Genomic DNA, 21,805 nt, shown 5'->3' on the forward strand with positions numbered 1-21,805 from the left:
GCAGAGAGACTACGTTCAGTCAAGTGAACCATTCAGTCCAATCTGAGATACATGCTTCTCCAATAGGAATTTTAAAATATGCGTGATGTGCATTTAACTTATGCGTTTGATAAATTATTCCCTTAAAATCTTATTTAAAAACTCCTCCAACTCAGGGAGCCTGAGTGGTTCGGTCGGTTAAGCGTCCAACTCTTGGTTTCAACTCAGGTCATGATCTCACGGTTCCCTGAGATCAAGCCCTACATCAGGCTTGATCTATTCCAAGCTTGGAATTCTCTCTCCCTTTCTTCTACTCCCCTGCTCGTGCATGTGTGTGTGTTCTCTCTCTCTCTCTCTCTCTCTCAAAATAAATAAATAAACATTAAAAAAAACTACTGGGGTGCCTGGGTGGCAAAGTCAGTTAAGCATCCAACTCTTGATTTCAGTTCAGGTCACAATCTCATGGTTCATGATCTCAAGCCTAGCACTGGGCTCTATGCTGGTGGTCCAGAGCCTGTTTGGGGCTCTGTCTCTCCTCTCTGCCCCTCCTCCGCTTGTGCATTCGCCTTCTCGCTCTCTCTCAAAATAAATGAATAAACATTAAAAAAAAAAAAATACCCTCCCCCAACTACCTATTACTGTTCTCACTTCAGATTTTGCTTAAATGGTTAGCAGGAAGGAACCTCCCTCCCTGTCAAGATGATAAGGTAGAATATTAAGGGGAGGAAGCCCTGAGTCTGAGGGAGTCCACATCCAGTTTCAAATCCTTGGTTACAAGTCGGGCTTTGCAGTCCGAGAGCTTAGGATCAGTTCCTAGCTCTACCATTTTCTAGTGGTGTGATCTGGGCTGTTGACTTAGGCTCTTTAAACTTCAGTTTCCTCCTCTGGGGGAAGGGGATAATAATAACGTGGCATTGCTTTGAGGATTCAATGGAATAAAGCAGGTAAACTGCTTAACCGGGGCCGGGCATAGAGTAAAGTAACTGCTGAGTATTCATGATGACAAGTATTATTACTGTTCCACTGGTTTTGTGACTCTAGACAAGTTTGCAGCTTTGCTGAGTCTGTTCTGGGATCAGACATAGAACATAAGCAGTAACGACCCAGGGCTGGAACTCCATTAAGGGACAGCCATCACCGCCAGTGCCATCATGGACATCGTTGTCTTATAGGCACCTGACTTTTAAGTGAGCAGAAGCTGAAAGAAAGGGAGTTAAGATGCCTCTTAGCTTAGAAACATGTACATAAATGATGGCAACTGTATACAAATTACATAAGCACATGGGGCGCATTGAAAGAAAGCAGGAAAGAGTAGAAACTGATTTGTTACAGTGTCAGGCATGTGGATGAAGGTTTTTTTTTTTCTTTTTCTCTGATTCTACTCATGTTATAACTGGGTAATAATAATACTTTAAAAATATGTTATTGTATAAAAGCACAAAATCCCCATATACCCCATATACCTATTAGCCCCTTTCAACAATTAATAATGCCTTTTTTAGTCATGAAGGAAAATTCAAGTCAGCACTGTTGCCAATTGTAATAACTTTCATAAATGAACGAGACAGGGGCTCCTGGGTGGCTCGGTCACTTCAGTGTCTGACTCTTGATTTCGGCCCAGGTCATGATCTCACAGTTCGTGGGATGGAGTCCTGCATCAGGCTCTGCACTGACAGCATGGAGCCTGCTTGGAATTCTCTCTCTCCTCTCTCTCTCTCTCTCTCTCTCTCCCTCTCTCTTCGCCTCCCCTGCTCTCTCAGATAAATAAATAAATAAATAAACTTAAAGAAAAAAACTTTAAAAAATTTTTAAAAAACCATGAACGAGACGATGAAATTTTCCTGGAATAAGCAGGCGAGGAAAAAGGGTCTAGCTCAACTGAAAACTTCACTCTGGCTGGCTCAAAGTAATCCGGGTCAAGCCCAAGTGTGTTCATGCCGCAGCATCCCCTGCATCCATTGGACAAGCATTAATGAAGTGCTTGCTGGGTACCAGGCTGGGTGTGAGGTCCTAGGAACACAAAGAAGGGAAAGCCACTGGGGGAACAGCAAAATCAAAGCCAAGTCCCCTCAGTTCCTATTGAATTCCTACTTTCAATGTAACACAATATTTCTATGCATGGTTACGAGGGCTGTAGCAGAAATCTGTTTTGCTGGGAAGAGACAGAAGGACAAAGAAGGTCTGTGAGGGATGGGAAGGTGCAGAAAGGTTCAGGGGAGGCAGGAGCCTGGTTTGGCCATGGTGGGGCCAGGCGAGAGGAGGCTCCAGCAGGAGAACCTGCCAGCACTTTGGAATAGAGGCGTGGATACAATCAGGTGGGAGGAGCAGTAGCAGGTGGGGCAGAGAGAAGGTAGGGAGACTGAGTATCACAGAAAAGAAATGGGAAGTGCCCCCCTGAGCGTCGCTTTTCTCAAAATAAATCACCTTTAAAGAGTTATTTGACTTGAGAGTTAAAGACCTGTCTTGTATAATGATGATTCTGCTCAATGTAAGTTTGAAGAGGACGTCATTGCTCTGGTGTCATACTTAAAAACAAAAAATAGGGGCGCCTGGGCGGCTCAGTCGGTTGAGCATCTGACTTCAGCTCAGGTCACGATCTCACGGTCCGTGAGTTCGAGCCCCGCGTCGGGCTCTGGGCTGATGGCTCAGAGCCTGGAGCCTGTTTCGGATTCTGTGTCTCCCTCTCTCTGCCTCTCCCCTGTTCATGCTCTGTCTCTCTCTGTCTCAAAAATAAATAAACGTTAAAAAAAAATTAAAAAAATAAATAAATAAATACGTGGCTTTGGCTGTCAGTCCCCAAGGGTCGAATGAGCATGCATCTAGGTATTTGCAAGATTTAATGACTTAATATTGTAATAGATTCTAAATATCTCTTTAAAATAATTAAAAAGAATAGGGGTGCCTGGGTGGCTCAACTTCGGCTCAGGTCATGATCTTGCAGTTCATGAGTTTGAGCCCCGGCATTGGGCTCTGTGCTGACAGCTCAGAGCCTGGAGCCTGTTGCAGATTCTGTGTCTCCCTCTCTCTCTGCCCCTCCCCCACTCATGCTCTATTTTTCGCTGTCTCAAAAATAAACAAAACATTAAAAACATATCTCTCTGGGGGCCCCTGGGTGGCTCAGTCAGTTGAGCGTCCAACTTCTGCTCAGGTCATGATCTCATGGTTCGTGAGTTCGAGCCCCGTGACAGGATCTGTGCTGACAGCTCAGAGCCTGGAACCTGCTTTGGATTCTGTGTCTCCTTCTCTCTCTGCCCCTCCCCCATTTGCATTCTGTCTCTCTCTCTCTCCCAAAAATAAACACTAAAATTTTTTAATAAAATAAAATAATTAAAAAGAATAGAAAGAGGTCTTAAATATTGCAAATGCTGTATAATTTTTGCAGTTATACATCACATCTAACTCTAGAGTAAACTCTGTGTCTACATTAACACGTTTCCCGTGGTAGCAGAGTCTTGTCTCCCGTGCTTGTCCCCTTGCAAGCTCCACTCAGGCACGTAGGCCTTTTTCTCACGCTCACCAGGCTGGCCCCACATCAAGGCCCACATTGCACAGATTGGAGCCTTTGCAAATTCCTGTGCAGCCTGCCATGAGTTCCTGAGGGTGGGGCTTGCTAGGGGTGCTGAGAATTGATGGGATCACCAGCCAGTCCAGATGCTGGAAGAGTAGCCAGCAGGTTCCCCAGCTGCCTGTCTCTTTGCCCTGAGAGGCAGTTAGGTGGTTGCAGAGAGACAGGTCCTAAAGGTTTGGTGACGAAAGAATTGGAAACCAGGGGGCTAAGACTCTCCAGGAGCCGAAGCATCGGTCCCCTGGCTCAAGCCTCTTTTATTTTTGCAAATTACCTGATAACAGCGAGCACATACAACATAGCATTTGGCATCTTGACAGGCCGTGCACCTGCAGTATATTCCATACTGGGTCATGAGTACATCTGGCACCAGACAAAACATTCTTATCCCAGGCCTGGAGCCCGTATGATGTCCTTCTGGAGAGAACAAGCAGTCACGGCAGCCTTCCGTCCTGGGAATGAAACTGCTTTCAGTTTTCTTGCTGCTCTGTCCCTTTCCTTCAGGACATTCTTATGGTGCCTCCAGCTTCTTGTTCTCCAATGGGTGGTAAGTCCCACAGCCAGTTCAGAGCCAACTGAAGGGTGGGGAGGAAACATTTTTTTTTAATTTGATTGAGTTTAAACCAAAAATTACTACAAAATCACTGACTTAAATTGCATTTATATGGATGAGTTTGCGTGAGTTTTCAGTTTCCGGGCAGCTACGAGGGCATGAGACAGATTGAAGTTTAGTTACAAGAAAATGAGAAAATTATTATTATTATTATTATTATTATTATTGCAGCTCAGTTTGGCTGAAAATCATGCATACCATACCTAGAGAGCTTTTAAAAATTCCAAAACGAAATTAATGAAAACATTATGGGAAAGAAAGCAAAACATGTTTTGTCTTGTTTTTTCGAAAGGGAAAGAAATCAGACTTTGCCGTGGGTTGTGGCTGTATAAAAGTGTGTGTATTTGGATTCAATTTGTTCTGCTGTTCAGCAAATTGGAGCAGGTTTTTGTTTTGTTTTGCTTTTTGGCCTTTTGGCTTTTCGGTTAGGTTCACATCCCTGTCAATGTATTTGCCCTTTGAGAAGCAAAGAAGAGTAAGTCTAGGATGGTTCCTATGCCTCCCAAATGTCTTTCTGTTTTGTAAGCATTTGAAATCCTCAGATATAGAGCCACATCTTATTTCAGAGGCTTCTGGTTCCATGTGCATGAACCTGTGATCTTAGAAGAGCCATATCTCTGTTCTCACCTGAGACGTTCTCTTACTGGTGAACTCTCAGGTAGAGGTGAGTTAACTGTGAGGCTGCACAGCTTAGACTTCCCTCCCTTGCCCAGAGTGCCTTAGAGGCACTACTGATGCGTTCACATTGCGGCTTTTAAAAAATCAACTGTGTAAAAACTCATGAACTGTGAGATCATGACCTGAGCCCAAACCAAGAGTCAGACGCTCAACCGACTGAGCCACCCAGGCACCCCAGAGGAGGAGGATTCTAGAGCTGGCAGAACTCCGAGGACCATCCATCTAAACCAAGGAGCCTGGGGATTAGAGACACTAAGTGACTCCCTCAGGGTCAAACAGGTCAGTGGAGGTAAAGCTGAGTCAAAACCTTGGGGCTCCCGCTGCCTCATCTGGTGCATTTTGCACTCAAGGACATGATACCCAGGATCTCACAAGAGCTACTTTGTCCCCATGAGCGGAGGGAGAAGCTTGAAAGGCAGTGTGTAGGGTGAGGGACGAGGTGACCCGGGGCCAACCTGACTGACACTTGTGCTGTTCCAAGCACATTTCAAGACAAGCGCCCATTTGAAAAGGGAAAAGATTTGAAAAGTGAGTCCACAGAGCCCAAGAGTAGAAGGAGGAGGAGGATGTGGGGGAGGGGGAAGGAAGCTGTTGTACGAGATTCAGAACCGGGGCCATAGTTCTCCTCTGCAATCTGGAAGGATTAATTTGCTAAGTAAGGAAAGTGTATCGGTAAGTAGAAAAGCTTCCAGGTAACATCTCGGGAAGGTGGGAAGGGTTTAGCAGCAGACCCAGAGAGCGCCACCTCCGTGGGAAGATGCCGGAGCCCCAACAGCAAGGGAAGCTGCACCTTAGATTGTCACGTGAAGGACGTTGTTCACCAGGGCAACAACTTGCATCATTTCTTCACTCAGGTCCCAGACAAATTCCCACATGTCCTGCTATGAAACAACCCTGCTATTAACAGTGACTTGCCATCACTGCGTGAGCCCCTCCTTTCTTGTTTACCCTCCCATCCCCCACTCCTCCTACCCTGCCGCCATGTTTGTCCTCAAAATGTTGAGTGAACTTTCAGTCAGAAAGGTGGGTGTGTGTAGGGGGGAGGGGGGGTGGAAATGGGAGGTTCTAGGGATGATAGTGGGGGAATGTTCTTTACATATCATTGGAAACGTTTTCTTTCCAGTCTGGGGAGTCTAGTGTTTTTCTTGCAGTAGCTTGGGAATTACATTTCCGTTTCTTTTATGCTCTTTCCCAAACCCTGATTCTTTTGAAATACATACAAATGCCTGTGTTTTCTTCCTCACCATTGAGAATTACCGCCCTATAAATTGATTCCCAATTCAAAAAAAAATTACTTCTCTTCCAAAAAAGCAGAAGAGAACTGCTTTGCCAATGGCCTTGCCAATGACAGAATGGTCCTGCATTGGGGGCCTTGGGTTCTCTCTGCAAATTAGAGAATTTCTGTAAGGACTGGGCGAGCCTCAGCTCAGAGTCTGGCTCGTAGGACATGCCCATAAATGACAGCTGCTCTCATTTTCAGTGTCTGGCTTCTCCCTTCCCATATGAAAACACAGAGGGGGCTTATCTAAATGAAATCGGGGCAGGTATAATGGACAACAGGAAGCACATCAGGAAAGTCAGGCAGTCAGCATCAAAGAAAGTGAATGTGGAATCACTATATTGTACACCTGAAACTAATATAACACTATGTTAACTAACTGGAATACAAATTAAAAACTCGATGAAAGAAAGAAAGAGAATCTGCTTCACCTTGTCTTCCTCTTCCCTTTCCAATCTGTTTCTATTTACATGAAGTACCAGTATGTGCCTGTCAGTCTCTTATTCAATCCAGCATCACTGCTACATGTGAACCCTTTGGCATCTGCTATGGGGGAGGCACCGAGGTATGGACACTGCCCTTGAGCCACAGCCAGGAGGAAGACGGGGTGATGGGGGAGGGCTTTTGCAGCTGGAAGGTTGAATAGACTTTCTGCAGTGTAGTAATTTTTATTAACTAATTACAGGATTTACCATAATCCCAAGAATGACATTTTGCAGGTTTAACAGAGTCAGCAGATCTATCAAGGAGCTAGATTGGCCCCAATTACACAATAAAACTCTTCTGTTTACCGAAAGTCTGTAAGACATTGAGCTCTAGGCATTTTTCCAAAGAGTAGAATAGACAGCAAAAGTGAATAGAATGGAAAATAGATGGACAGAGAGGGGGGAAAAATGGAAAGAATAAAGAAAGTACATGGAGAAAATATGAGGGGCACCTGGGTGACTCAGTCGGTTAAGCATCCAACTTCAGCTCAGGTCATGATCTCATGGTTCATGGGTTCGAGCCCTACATCCAGCTCTGTGCTGACAGCTAGGAGCCTGGAGCCTGCTTTGGATTCTCTATCTCCCTCTTCTCTCTGCCCCACCCCAGCTCACACTCTGTCTCTCTCCCTCTCTTTCAAAAATAAATAAACATTAAAAGAAAATTAAAAAAAAAAAAGAAACTATGAAAAGAACATGGGGTTTAGTGACTGCTGAGGTGAAGAGCTGGGAAGCGTTTGGGAAGGTGATCCTCTTGAACATGACTGTAGGAGAGTGACAGCTCTCGGGATTGAGTTGACGCAGCATCACCTTTTTCTGGAAGGGTATTCCAGGAAGATTTTGTTTTCAGCAACTTCAACAAGTGTCACTTGAAATGGGCTAGCCATGGTCAGGCCCTTCCATGTAAAGTCCTGCCAGAAAGTTTCACAACTATCTTTTTAGAGCCAAGCAAATTATTTTTAACCAGTAGACACTAAAGACTCCCTAAAGTATGTCATCAACAGGAGTCTGTACTCTTCCACTGTTGATTTGAATCTCATAATTCAAAACAGTTGAAAGGTCTAAACGTCAACAAAGGACATACAACAAAGCTGAAAACTCTATCATGCTAAAGCTGCGGGGAATCCCAGGTCTCTGGTTTACTGCCTCTGAATCTGTAGACAATTGGACAGAGATCTGGTTCCATCGAGGGATGCCCCCAGATCCCTGCCAACGGCAAAGCACAGGCTGAACTTGAATCCTGGTGTCCTGACTCCAGGCTCAACAACAACCCGCTCTCCTACATGGCCCTTTCCTGAAAACACGTTGAAGTACTACCTTTCTTGGGGATGTTATATTTTAAGCCAGAATCAAATCCTCAAAATAACAGGACTGAGACTGTAAATGATTGACTTCCAGGCTTTAGTCAGTAGGTAGAATTATTCTGGTCACCAGTGTGGCCTGCCTTGTGCCTCTGAGATCGACCCATGAAGAGAATAGCTGCCTACTCTCCATACAATTAAGATGAGCTCTGAGGGAGGAAGAGGAGAATTTGGGTGGCCTGCAGAACACTGAGTATCAGTGTGGAGCCTGGTGACCTCCTTACTGCACACAGAAGGCGCTGGAGGAAATGTTGACACATTTGGGTACGTCAAATATGGATATTTTCATGACATTGGGCGCTGGATTAAAAAAACTGAACTTGCAGTGGGGAAACTTGGCCTTCAGAAGCGGCTTTTCCATTGATTGCCCAGGGAACTCGCCTTCTCGCTCAGCTTCTGAACCTCAAGTAGAGACATATGCCATCTACATCAGAAGGTTATGGAAATGGTTCAGTGGGATAACAGGTGTGGTCACTCATTATAAACCATACTTCACCACACAGATTTAAGTTATTATTATTACCATTAATTAATGCACTTTTTCAGAAATTCATCATTCTGATCCTTGCCATATAGCCAGTTAACAAATGCTTAGATGGATTTGACCAGGTTTAGTTTGACCAGGTTAGTATACATTCATTAGTAAAGAGAAATGACTTGGGCACTTGACAAAACTGGATGTTAATCCTGGTTCTACCATTTTTTTGTCCGATAGCACATTAGGCAACTTATTTACTCTTTCTCAGCCTTGGCTTCCCCCTGTGTGAAATGAAGATGGCAAAGCCACCTGTCAAGCCAGTGTGACGGTTAAGGGAGTTAGCACACACACAATGCTTAGTACAAGGCCTGCCGTATGCTTAACTGCCCTCAAAACGTTAACTAAGCTTATTAGCAAAAGAAGCTAAGATTTCTCTTCCCCATGGAACTAATAGAATTTGGTCCTGAGGATTAAAAGGCAAAGGAGATGCAGGGCTGAGCTGGTCATGGGGCCAAGCAGACGGGAGTCTGGAGACGCTCGTGGTCCATGCACTGGGTTACTCCATGGCATCTAGCATCGGATGCCATTCTGGCCCACGCTGTAAAAGTTGTAGGATCAGAGACCCGCCTGGCTCATCTCTACCGTCCGCTCTAGAATCTTCCCTCTCAACCTCACTTTTCAGCACACAGCAGGGTCTAGTGGACCTCTGTACGGTATAATTGGGGAATTCATAAAATGGAATTAGGAATTTAAAGCTGTATTCATATCATTTGATTGGATACATTCTTCAAGTTGGAGATTTATTACCTGGTTAGTTTAAGTGGAAAGACCTCCTTATCTTCTTAGACTGGACAGGGCAGTGATGAAGCATTATTTCCCTCACTTTTTATAGGTAACTGCAGTCCTAAAGGGGAAAAGCTGGAGATACAGACATGGATGTGTCAATCCTTGCTTCTAATATGGATATTTTCATCTGAATATTGGGTACCAGGGCAAGTATGGAATTTCTTGAGACATGTTAACAAGTTGGCACCCTGTAATTTTCTGGGCCGGGCGCATATGGGTGTGCGCTCACCTGTGCGCGTATGCTCTTTTCTTCATATAGAAAAGATACTGGCGCTTTGCTGCGGGGGTGTGGGAGTGATGGGCACAGTGTGCTGTGGCAGCTGGAATGAAATGTGAACGTGCATTTGCAGCTCAGACGCGCTCATCACAAGGCTACTCAGGCCGCCAAACCTCAAATGTGCCCTGAGAATAAAGACAAAAGTCCTTCCCCAGGCTGGACCTTGCATGCCCCTCCTCCTTCTCCCCTGGCTCTCTCCAGGGCGCCATCTAGTTCCTCCAGTGACCACACCCTTCCCAACCCCACCCCCACCGGGAAGGTTCTCCTCTCCCTGCCCCTTCTTAGGCTACTCTCCCCAAACCCACAGATCTTCCCTTGAACAGGAATGTTCACATTTTCAGTTGGGTCCCCTCCAGTTCCCCCAATCTCCATCCTAATGTCCCTCCTCTCCCTGCCCCCCTCCCCGCCTCTGCCAACTTTGTAGTCTTATTAAGACCCAAGCAGTCAAGTAAAGGTTATTATTGTGTTTTAGAAATTACCTGCCATGATCTGTTTTGGTTTGGATCAAAAGTTTTTGTGGTTTGGTTTACCTGACTGCGTTTGGTATTTGTTTTCTATTTTATGTCATTATTTGGTAATATTATTTTTAATACTCCTCACTAGCTTTTAAAAAGAAACAGTTAAGGGCTTTGTGGGTATGCAACAGAGGTCAGAAGTCAAAGCCAGTATTTCAAAAAATTTATGAAATGGAGACGAGGAAGGAAGAGCATAAATAAATAGTGGCTGATGGGACAAGGCTGGAGATCAGAATAATGGCAAAGAGGGCAGAGCAGCGCTAACCAAGGAAAAGAGCATCTGTGTGGACTTCAGCATGTTAAGTGGATGAATTTCACGGGAGTGCAGGTCATAAATTAAACAATGGAGGCTAGATGTCCTCAAACAAACCTCACTAACGATCAGGGAAATGCAGATCAAAACCACAATGAGCTATCACCTCACACCTGTCAGAATGGCTTGTACCAAAAAGACAAGAGGTAACAAGTGTTGGCAAGGGCGTGCAGAACAGGGAACCCTCATGCGCTGTTGGTAGGAAGATAAACTGATGCAGCTACTATGGAAAACAGTATGGTGGTTCCTCAGAAATTAAAATAGAACCACCATAGGATCCAGCAATTCCACTTCTGGGTATTTATCCAAAGAAACCGAGAAGAGGATCTTGAAGAGATACCTGCACGCCCATGTTCATTGAAGCATTATTCGCAATAGCCAAAATATGGAGACAACCTAGGTGTCCATTGACAGATGAATGGATGAAGAAGATATGCCGTGACCAAGAAGGAAATCGTGCCATTTGCAACCACATGGAAGGACCTTGAGGCCATTATGCTAAGTGAAATAAGTCAGACACTGAAGGACAAATCCTGTATGATAGCACTTATAGTGAAATCTCAAAAAGCCAAACTCATTGAAACAGAGACTCGAGTGTTGGTCAGCAGGGGCTGGGTGTGGGGGAAATTGGAAGATGTGGTCGAAGTGTACAAATTTCCAGTTGTAAGATGAATAAGTTCTGGGGATCTATTATAAAGCATGATGATTATAGTCAACAATACTGTGTTATAGACTCAAAAGTTGCTAAGGCAGTAGACCTTAAATGTTCTTACCACAAAAAAGAAATGGTAATTAGGTGATGTGATGTAGGTTTTAGTTAACGCTACGGTGGTAATCATTTTTCAATATATAAGCGCATCCAATCAACACACCGCACACCATAACCTTACGCCATGCTATATGTCAATTATATCTCAATAAAACTGATAAAACAAATCCTTTGAACAGTGGTCTAATTTGTACTGTTTGATTGTTTACACGATCAGGGGCACCGTGAGACCTGTATGACCTTAGGTTACTAAGATGCTCTCCATCTTTGACCTCTTGTGCCTTGAGAACCCCCAAGAAGCAAATATTCTTTTAGTGTGAAACTACTTGGGATAGAAGAAATGGAAGGAGAAGGTCAAAGCAGCAGTACAAGAGTTCATGAGAAATGACACGTCTCTCTAGATCGGTAGCATGTTAGAGCAATCTTTTCTTTTGTGGGTTCCATGTCTTGGATCCTATTTTGTTGGTATGATTTCCTTCTCCTTCTCCCACAAAATTTTTTCACTTATTTCCTTCTAAAATATTAGTGCATTTGGGTTTCAGTTTTAACTTTTGAAACCTTCAAATTTTGGATTCCACTGAAATTTATTTTACGTTAGGCGTGAGGTAAGAATCCAAGTTGGTATTTTTTTTTCCCCAAATAGCTATCTGGTTATCCCAGTACGATTTAATAAACAGAAAACAATTTCCTCCTGATTCAAAATGATCTGGGCTTTTTATATCTCTTGGCATTCCCTGTGGGAGAAGTCCATTAAACACAAATTTCAGATGACCTCATGTGCCTGGTTAATGTGCTAAGTTGGAGTGGGGTGGGAGCTGTTTGCCTTAGCTGGACTTGAATGCCCTGGAATAAATTTCAGGACACTTGTGCCGGGGGAAAGGAGAGTACTGCTTGGTAACTAGCTGGCCCCCATGCTTTGAATTCATGTGTTTGATTCCTGTGTTCTTGTATCGCCGTACCAATGCTGCAGGAAAACTCAGTCGTGTTGGACATATTTAGGGTAACTTATTAAAGTGTGTGTGTATATGTCTGAGTATGAGTGAGTCAGTGCAAGTATGTGAGTGTGTAAGCATGTGTGTGAGTGTGGGTGTGTATGTAGTTGTACGTGGTATTTGGCTATACTTACGTAATTTTTGCCTTGCAAAAGCAAATACGATTTGATTCCCATATATAATGTGACTCTACCATACGGTAGGAGAAGTAACAGGTATATTTAACTTGGTTTGACAAGGTTAAGGGAGGGTTCTGTTGGCAGTAAAGCTGATCTAAGGAATCAAGCCAGGTGAGGGCCTGAGACAGAGCTTTCCTGACAAAGTCATGAGAGACGAACTTGAAATGAGAGAATATGTCATGTTCTAGAAACTGGAAAGATCTGGGATGGCTGCAATATTTGAATAGTAACAATGATTAATAACAGAATAACTCACATCTACTTGTTTACTCTGAGCCGGGACCTTTGCATTTTTACCTATTTTAATCCCCACAAACTCTTTGTTTAAATACAATTATCTTCTATTTGACCAACAAGGAGACCAAGACGGAGAAATCAAATAGCTTGTCTTAGGTGGCTTGGATATTTACTGTAGAGCATTTACTTTTTTAAGGTGAAATTAAGAATAATTTTGGGGGCACGTGGGTGGCTCAGTCGGTTAACTGTCCGACTTTGGTTCAGGTCACAATCTCACAGTCCGTAGGTTGAGATCCCGCGTCAGGCTCTGTGCTGACAGCTCAGCCTGCTTTGGATTCTGCATCTCCTTCTCTCTCTGCCCCTTGCCTGCTCATTCTCTCTCTCTCTCTCTCTCAAAATAAATGTGACATTTTTTTAAACGAATATTTTGTCAAATTCTAAAAGAAATTGTGACTTGGTTGTTTGCTCTGTGTTTTCCCCACAGATTTCTTTATGACCACGGGTAGGTCACTGTTGGTCTCTGTGCATTTCCTCCTGTGTAGAACAAGTGTTTGGCAAAGGTTGGGTCCTCCAGTTGTAAACATGATGCCTGTAGCCTGTCCTGATCATACAAAGCAGAGAGCTCTGCCTGCTACTTCAAGCATTTTCCCTTTCTTTCTGCCTCATATCTCCCCAGAAGTCTACATACTGTGTGATTCCATTTATCTAGAAGGCAAGGCCATAGTGATAGAAAGCAGATCGGTGATTGCTGGGGCCCAGAGTGTGCAGGAAGATGGACTGTTAGGAGACACAAAGGAATAATTTTGGGTTCTGGCAATATTTTATATCATGATCATAGTGGTGGTTACATGACAAAAAACATTTATCAAATGTAACTAACAATTGGTGAATTTTATTTCATGAAATTGATACCTGATTTATAAAGAAATATATATCTCAGCTTGGGACTCTTATGCCTTACAACCCCAGGTCATATTAATTCACTTTTGCCTATGTTACATGCATGTTAGTATGACTGTCTTTACCACAATGGCCACCATCACAGGACACACACCCATGTCTCCATACCCTCTCTCCCATGTTCTGTTCCAGATCTCCTCTGGAGTGAAGATTCGGCATCTTCCCAGATGACTAAGAAATCACCATAGCCAACTTCAGTGAGGAATGTGATGAGAATATCCTGCTCTTTCTGACGTGCTTTTATTTAGGAAGAGTTAACGTAAGAATAACTTAGAAGTGAGAAAATAGATTGTAATGGTCTCCTTTTTTATCTTCACCCTAAGTCTACTCTTGCGTCAAGGTCCAACTCCACTCCTACCTTCTCTTTGTAACCTTGTCTGATGGTTCCATCTCTTAGTGATCTGCCCCGATACTTTGTACTCTGATGTCAAGTGATGGAGATTTGTTCCACCAGAATTCTGTTGGAATCTCTGTATGTGTTGGAAAATACTACTTTGAGAATCTTCCTGGTTAGAAGTGAGATGCAAAAGGAAAGAATATGTTACAAAGAATGGCCATCAAAATCCCTTCCAAAGAAGTTGGAATCTGTTACCCGGACAGCTCATAGTTTAGGGGAGTAACAGTAATAAGTTTGGGTGTGCAAATCTGGAAGGCGGTTGCTGGTATAGTGCTGAAGTCCTGTCCACCTTTCCAGATTAGAAGAGAAAGGAATTCGAAACTCCCTCTAAGAACTCTCAGAGTGAGGGGAGAGACGGCAGAGAGGCTGATATGGGTTGGTAGAAGGATGAGAGACAACTCTGAGGCAGCTCTATAGCTGAGAGAGACTTTGCACCTGAACTCGAAGAAGAGCTGAAATGGGTGTCTGGGTTGGCTCAGGGGAGGAGACAGTGTGTGCAGACAGATGAGAGGATGCCATGTGGGTTGCCCTTGAGCAATGCTGTGTGTGCGAGCCACAGCTCTGGCACCCCACCAGTCACACCATGCCACACCTTCTTGTTTCAGCCTCAAGGAAGAGACAGACAAGGTACACGAATAAAAGGAATGCAATTAAAGATCGAGTCCGAATGGTAGCCCAGTGTGAACAGATGGGGAAGGAAGGAATTTTCTTCTCTGTATCTTTGGTCCATATACTTAGTAGGTTCTCACTCCTTCTAAGAGGAGTTCTACAAAGTTCCTTCTAGAAGGTTCTTCTACTCCTTCTAAGCAACTTCCTGGGTTTCCCTTTCACACAGGATGGCCTGAGTGGCATCATGCCTATGCCTACAGGGAATATATAGCCCTTTCTTTGGCTAGACTTCTATTAAGAAGGTGCCATTCGATTCCGCTGGCAGTTCAAAAAATGAGCAAAAGTCTAAGAATTAACTCATATCAGCTTTGGAGCCTGCAGAGACTGGCAGTGTCCTGTAAAAGCTGGTAGTACCTTCTAATGAAATATTTATTAGGATTGTGGTTTTGCAAATGACAAATCAATTTAAAGTAATGTTTCCTCCAGAAGATGGAAGGGCACAGCCGGAGCTTCACACCCATCCCAGGCTGACATTTCCTTGAACCTCCCCGCTTCAGCTTTTCATTGTGTAGCAAATGTGTGACACAAATGTAGCAGAACGGAATGCTCCTGCAAGGGCGCAGACCGTTCTAACAAGGCCAGCACAGCTGCCCGCGTGCCCAACATAAATAAAGCATCAGCAAATTCAGGGAAACACAACACATAATTGAACTGAGATGAGGACAAGAGTCAGGTTTTGTAAGATCATCCCTAAGTGGATGCAACTAATGGCTTTAGCGTTTCTTCTCAAATCAGGCTGAATGGTTGAGCAGGCAGCCTTAGGAAACCCATAGCAACTAGGAAAAGATCACAGATACCCACAACGCGCAAGCAGCAAACACAGGCTGTCTGGTTGAAGAAATATTTTTATAGGAGGCTTGGGACATGAATGGAGGGAGTAGCAAAGAACAAAAGCAATGGGTAGGCGTATCCTCCATTTCACAGAGAAATCCTGAAGTCTTTCTAGAAGTCCCTGTGGGGGACTGTGGCTTATGCAAACGTCTAATACCTGCGTGCCTCCAGGCACAGTGCCTCAAAGATAGAAGGAGCCCAGTGAAGGTGTGTTGCATTATTTTTGTCTTTAACTTTATTAACCCCCTGTTCCTTCTTTCCTCCAAGCCCTGGATTCCTGTTTTAATAAGGCTTTGGCTTCATGAAATCCTAACATGGAAGCTGAAAGGCAAGCAGAAAAGACAGAATCGTGGAAATCAAAATTAGTATCAATAGTACACTTGAGATTTTCACTTCTAGTCAAAATGGGATGTCTGAAAAATGGGACAAAATATGTAAGCAGTGGTTTTCAGCCATCGGACATTGAGGCAGGATGACGAGTCCTGAGATAAGAGAAACAAACACAGTAGCCCACACCATTGCCTTCTCATTTGCTGGAGAGAGACGCAACCAGGAATAGCTGGGCAGTCTTGCTGAGTTCAGGAGATGATGCTGGGAGTATGGGGAGACCAAAGGGGCTGGAGTTTATGAAGCAAAAAACTAGAGAGGTGGGAGCTATATACAGAGAGTTCTGGGGTTCTGAAATGGCCCCCTCCAGTCTGCAACTGAAGACTGACCAGTGTATGCACGTGATAAATCGACCCAAGACCAGGAACAACTGTTATCAAATCACACAGGACCAGCAAGAGTTTGTGTTCCAGAGTGGAAAAACCTTGTAGCTTACATGACCTCATATAGAGGCATTATAGAATACTCATATTGAGTATTCATAAGGTATTGCCTCAGTGGTGAAAAACACTTTAAAATGAGACCTGCTTATTCGTTTTGTTTTGTTTTGTTTTGTTTTGTTTTGGTGTTGAGTTGTATAAGTTCTTTATATATTTTTATCTTCTTTTTGAGAAAGAGAGAGAGAGCGTGCGCACAAGCAGGGGAGGGGCGGAGGGAGAGGGAAAGAGAATCTTAAGCAGGCTCCACACCCAGCACAGTGTGCAATGTGGAGTTCAGTCTCACAAAATCAAGAGTCAGACACTTAACCGACTGAGCCACCCAGGTCCCCCAATTTCTTTACATATTTTGGATGCTGACCCTTTACCGGATATGTCATTTGCAAATGTCTTCACCCATTCAGTAGGCTGTCTTTTAGTTTTGTTGATTATTTCCTTTAAAAAATGGGTAGAAGACATGAACAGACATTTCTCCAAAGAAGATATACAGATGGCCACCAGACACACGAAAAGACAGAGAGTCCAGAAATATTTCAAATATAAACACATATATCCAACTGATTTTTTTATGAAGGTGCAATTTAATGGCGAAAGGACAATCTTTTCAACTCATGATGCTGGAACAACACAAAAGAAGAACAAGAAGAGGAGGAGGAAGGAGAAAAGAAAAGAGAAAAAAAATCTCTATCCAAACCTCACATCATATATAAAAATGCATCATAGACTCAAATGTAAAATGTAAAACTATAAAACTTGTGGAAGAAAACATAAGAGAAAATCTCCGTGACCTTGTGTAAGGCAAAGACTTCTTAGATAACACCAAAACACAACTCCTAAAAGAAAAAAAACTGATAAAATAATCTCCATAAAAAGGAAGAATATCTACCCTTTGGAAGACACTATTACAAGAATAGAAAGGGGCAACTGAGTGGCTCAGTCAGTTAAGTATCCATTGTCGGCTCAGGTCATGATCTCACAGTTCATGAGATCAAGCCCTGTGCCGGGCTCTGCGCTGAGAGCACAGAACCTGTTTGGGATTCTCTCTCCTCATCTCTCTTTCTTCCCCTCCCCTGCTCACACACACACACACACACACTCTCTCTCTCTCTCTCTTGCTCTCTTTCAAAATAAACACATAAACTTAAAAAAAAAAAAAAGAATAAAAAGACAAGCTATGAACTGGGAGAAAATATTTGCAAATCACATATCCAATAAAGGACTTGTACTCAGATTACATAAGGATTCTTGGAATTCAGTAATAAGAAAACAAACAACCCAGGAAAATGTGGGCAAATGTTGGGGCATTTCACCAAAAAGATACGTGCATAGTAAATGAGCACGTGAAAATATGTGCAACATCGTTAGTCATCAGGGAAATGGAAATCAAAGCCACAATAAGATACCACTGTACATCTACTGGAATTGCTGAATTTCAGAAGACTAACCATGCTGAGTGTTGGCATGCACAAGGAACAACTTTAACTCTCATATACTGTTGGTGGAACTGTAAAATGGTGTAAACATTTTGCAAAACACCTGGGCGGTTTCTTAAAAACTTAAACACACACTTACCCCATAACCTAGTCATTCTACTCCTAGGTATTCTACTCGTGTGTAGGTAAGTGAGTACGTATGTCTACACAGAGATTTATACTTGAATATTCATGGGAGATTTATTCATAACGGCCAAAAGCTGGGAACCCGAACGTCCACCAATAAGTGAACAGAGAAGCAAATTGTACTACCTGCGTGTAATGGAATAATGCATAGCAATAAAAATAATTCTCAGCAATAAAAAGTAACAAACTGGGGATCCATAACAAGATAGAAGTGTCTGAAAATAATGATGCTGAGTGAAAGAAGCCACACACACATAAATGTACATACTTTATGATCGCGTTTATACACAATCCCTGAATATACAATCTATTGTGACAGAAAGTACACTGTTGATTACCTAGTGCTATGGTGGCAGAGAGGAACAAGAAAGATTACCAAGGGGTATGAAGAAAGTTTGGGGGATGTATGTATATGGTGTGTGTGTATGTATACATATAATGCCAGAATTTATCAAGTTGTCTTTGAAACATGAACATTTATTTCATATCACTTTACATTAATAAAACTGAAAAAGTTAATTCATTTTCTAAATTGCTTTATTAGGAAAAACACTATTCATCTTTCTGTGTGTGTGTGGAACCTTGTAGTTTTCAAACAAATACCACTTTGATTTTCTGATTTTTCATAAGGACCCTGTGGAGTTGGGAGGCCGAGTGGTGCTCTTTCCATTATTTAGAAAATGATTCTGATCTCAGAGAGGCGAGGTGTTTTGTTTGAGTGCCCATGCCTAAGCAGCGATAGATCCAAAGTTACAATTCAGGTTTTCTGATTATTGGACGAATCACAAAACCTGCTCTGTGTAGTAGCCAAGTCTCATGGGAAACACTGCAATTGGCCTAGTAGAGACTCGGTTTCTATCGGCCCATATTCAACCAGTAAATCCCCCAAATCATGACGCTTTAATGTGTTACCAGAATTAGAATAAAACCAAAGCTACAAGTGATCGTTTGAAAGGATTCTCGATCACAAAATGCAAAGCACATCATACTCCAGCCAACCCGAGTGAGTTATGGGCCAGTTTCCCGATCATGCTGGATAATCACTGCAGATCCGTGGAAGCTTCCGGACTGAGAACTGCATGGCAGAGCACATGTAATTCCCAAGAAAAGCAGGAGTCCATGAAAGAGTTTTCTTTGTAAATGACACACTCCCAAATTCCTAGTGACAATCTCGTTGTTACTAGGGATATGTTTTCCTTCCACACATATCTTTGACTTTTTCTTTTATCTAAAATACACCTGATAGCCGTTGGAGGACATGGGTTGCTCCTGCGGTGCGAAGCTCTGCACTGTAAGGGTGGAAAGCACACAGAAAGCATAACCTTCCATGGCCTCACCAGCCACGTGAGAGACCTTCACCTGAGCACCAGCTTTCAAGTTGCATCTAAAGGCAGGTTACTTGCTCCACAGGGATGTGTAAGGATAGAACAATGTTGTCTTTCCCATTGAATCTTGCTAAGAAATAAAATAATGTGTATAAATTACCATTCACAATTGGTGCTTTTATTTTCGAATTCCTACCCTAAACGGTTACAGTCTAAATCTGAGAACTAGACAAATGTCTATCCCTTCCATGTGTTTTCAGCTGGAATCCTGTCTGCTCTCTCCTCTGCCCATTCCACATGACTTCCAGCGCTGTGCGGGGGTCTCGTCACCAGGACTCACCTGGAATCACCATGAACTCTTCCTCCAAGCTCCATCTCCAGTGCCGCTCCTTTTACGAACCTTCTCTGGCCATTTAATGTGCTCCATTTAGCTCTCTGGCCTCATGTTATTTGCAACATTCCTATTTCCTTTTCAATCTCTGCTTTGTACTATAATCACCGAAGGGCATGTCCATTTCCCTCACTAGACAGCAAGTTCCTTGAGGGCACTATTGTATTTTACACAACTTTCTATGTCATATAAAACTTCCCGCCTGGGTAATTCAACAATAAATGAACAGACACAAAGACATGTAAGGGAAAAGAATATGGACATAGTTCCAACTATGTGCCCACAGTGTTAGATTAAGAAATGGCTCATCGGGGCGCCTGGGTGGCGCAGTCGGTTAAGCGTCCGACTTCAGCCAGGTCACGATCTCGCGGTCCGTGAGTTCGAGCCCCACGTCAGGCTCTGGGCTGATGGCTGGGAGCCTGGAGCCTGTTTCCGATTCTGTGTCTCCCTCTCTCTCTGCCCCTCCCCCGTTCATGCTCTGTCTCTCTCTGTCCCAAAAATAAATAAAAAAGTTGAAAAAAAAAATTAAAAAAAAAAAAAAAAAAAAAGAAATGGCTCATTACCATGACCTTTGAAGTCCGGCGTGTGTCCCATTGTCTTCGCTCTTCACTTAGAGGGAACGGTGATTTTTCATTTTCGACTGATAATTCCCATGCTTTCTACATAATTTTATTATATATGTTCACATTGCCAAATACCTTTTTATTGTATGTATTATATTCATTACATAAATTTATATATATAAATATATATTACATTGTACATATATATAATAAACTGTTTTTAAACACATAAAATTGGAATCATACTACATGTATTTTGCTGTGACCCTTTTTTGTTCAAAATTGTGTCCTTGCGGATGACGCATGTTGTTGCTTGTGTAAACACGTGCTCTGAGAGACAGAGCAGGGGTCCCCTTTGGGTTCCTTGTCCTGGGGGACACACAGGCAGTCAGAGGAATCACCTGGTTGCCCAGTGGAACTAGAGCTGCTCTTACCCAGTGGGGCAGGAAGGACACCGTGTGGAACTCGAGGGATCCTCAAGTCCTGTCTTGCCATCAGGACTATGGATAGAGAGTGCAGCACTCTTTAACTGAGAAGGGGTGATTGCCAAGGGTGCAGTCTCCTCAGGAGCAAAGTTGGGCTCACACCACCGGGTAACTTGCCAGGTCATAGATGCTTGGGTAGACTGGTACACAAGGAAGAAGAGAAGATTACTATTCTTATGAATCTTGTATTTCAGGGCATGTGAGAGAGAAATCAAGAGAAAAACAATAGGGGTGTGTGGGTGGCTCAGTCAGTACAGCATCCGGTATCAGCTCAGGTCATCATCTCACAGTTTGTGAGTTCGAACCCTGCATCAGGCTCCCTGCCATCAGCACAAAGCCCACGTGGCATTCTCTGTCCCCCTTTCCCTCTGTCTCTCCCCCGGTCACTCTCTCTCTCTTCTCTCAAAAAGAGTGACTTACAGCCATTTACAATGGCAGTGACTTAGAGTTCAAGGGGACCCCTCCTCTTTCCCTCAAAAAGAGAGAGAGAAACGATAAACAGTAGATACAATAAATAATCAAATTAAATAGTATGTTAGAAGTGATAAATACTAGAGAAAAGGGAAAAAATGGAGCAGGGCAATAAGGTCAGGAGTGCAGGATGGCAGGAATGGGGACGGATTTGCAATATCAAATAGGGTGGGTCTCATGGAGAAGGGAACATATGAGCAACTATTGAAGACAGTGAGGGATTAGTCCCGCAGATGTCTGAGAAAGGAGCATTCAAGGCAGAGGAAACTCCCAGTGCACTGTAGAAGGCAGGAGTGTGCCTGGCACTCCGGGAAGAGTAGGGAGCCAGTGGGGCAGACAGGAGATGAAGTCAGAACAGCAAAGGAAGGGAGGAGCAAGGGGCACCTGGCTGGCTCAGTGGGTTGAGTGTCCATCTTCGGCTCAGGTCATGATCTCACAGCTCGTGGGTTCGAGCCCCACGTCGGGCTCTGTGCTGACAGCTCAGAGCCTGGAGCCTGTTTCAGATTCTGTGTCTCCCTCTCTCTGACCCTCTCACGCTTGTGTTCTCTCTCAAACATAAATAAACATTAAAAAAGGTGGGGGGGAGGGGCGCCTGGGTGGCGCAGTCGGTTAAGCGTCTGACTTCAGCTCAGGTCACGATCTCGCGGTCCGTGAGTTCGAGCCCCGCGTCAGGCTCTGGGCTGATGGCTCGGAGCCTGGGGCCTGTT

At 43.6% G+C, this 21,805-nt stretch overlaps 1 long non-coding RNA gene across 1 annotated transcript; it reads left to right on the forward strand.

Annotated features, from left to right (window-relative positions):
- Positions 1-3,271: 3,271 nt before the first annotated feature.
- LOC109248615 (uncharacterized) lies at positions 3,272-19,882 on the forward strand. Its single transcript, XR_002072143.2, has 3 exons — positions 3,272-4,091; positions 13,656-13,782; positions 19,449-19,882. It is a non-coding gene; the product is annotated as an uncharacterized LOC109248615 (long non-coding RNA).
- Positions 19,883-21,805: the final 1,923 nt, after the last annotated feature.

Source organism: Panthera pardus, unplaced genomic scaffold (assembly GCF_024362965.1).
Source record: "Panthera pardus isolate Hobbes unplaced genomic scaffold, ASM2436296v1 HiC_scaffold_15, whole genome shotgun sequence".
NCBI lineage: Eukaryota > Metazoa > Chordata > Mammalia > Carnivora > Felidae > Panthera > Panthera pardus.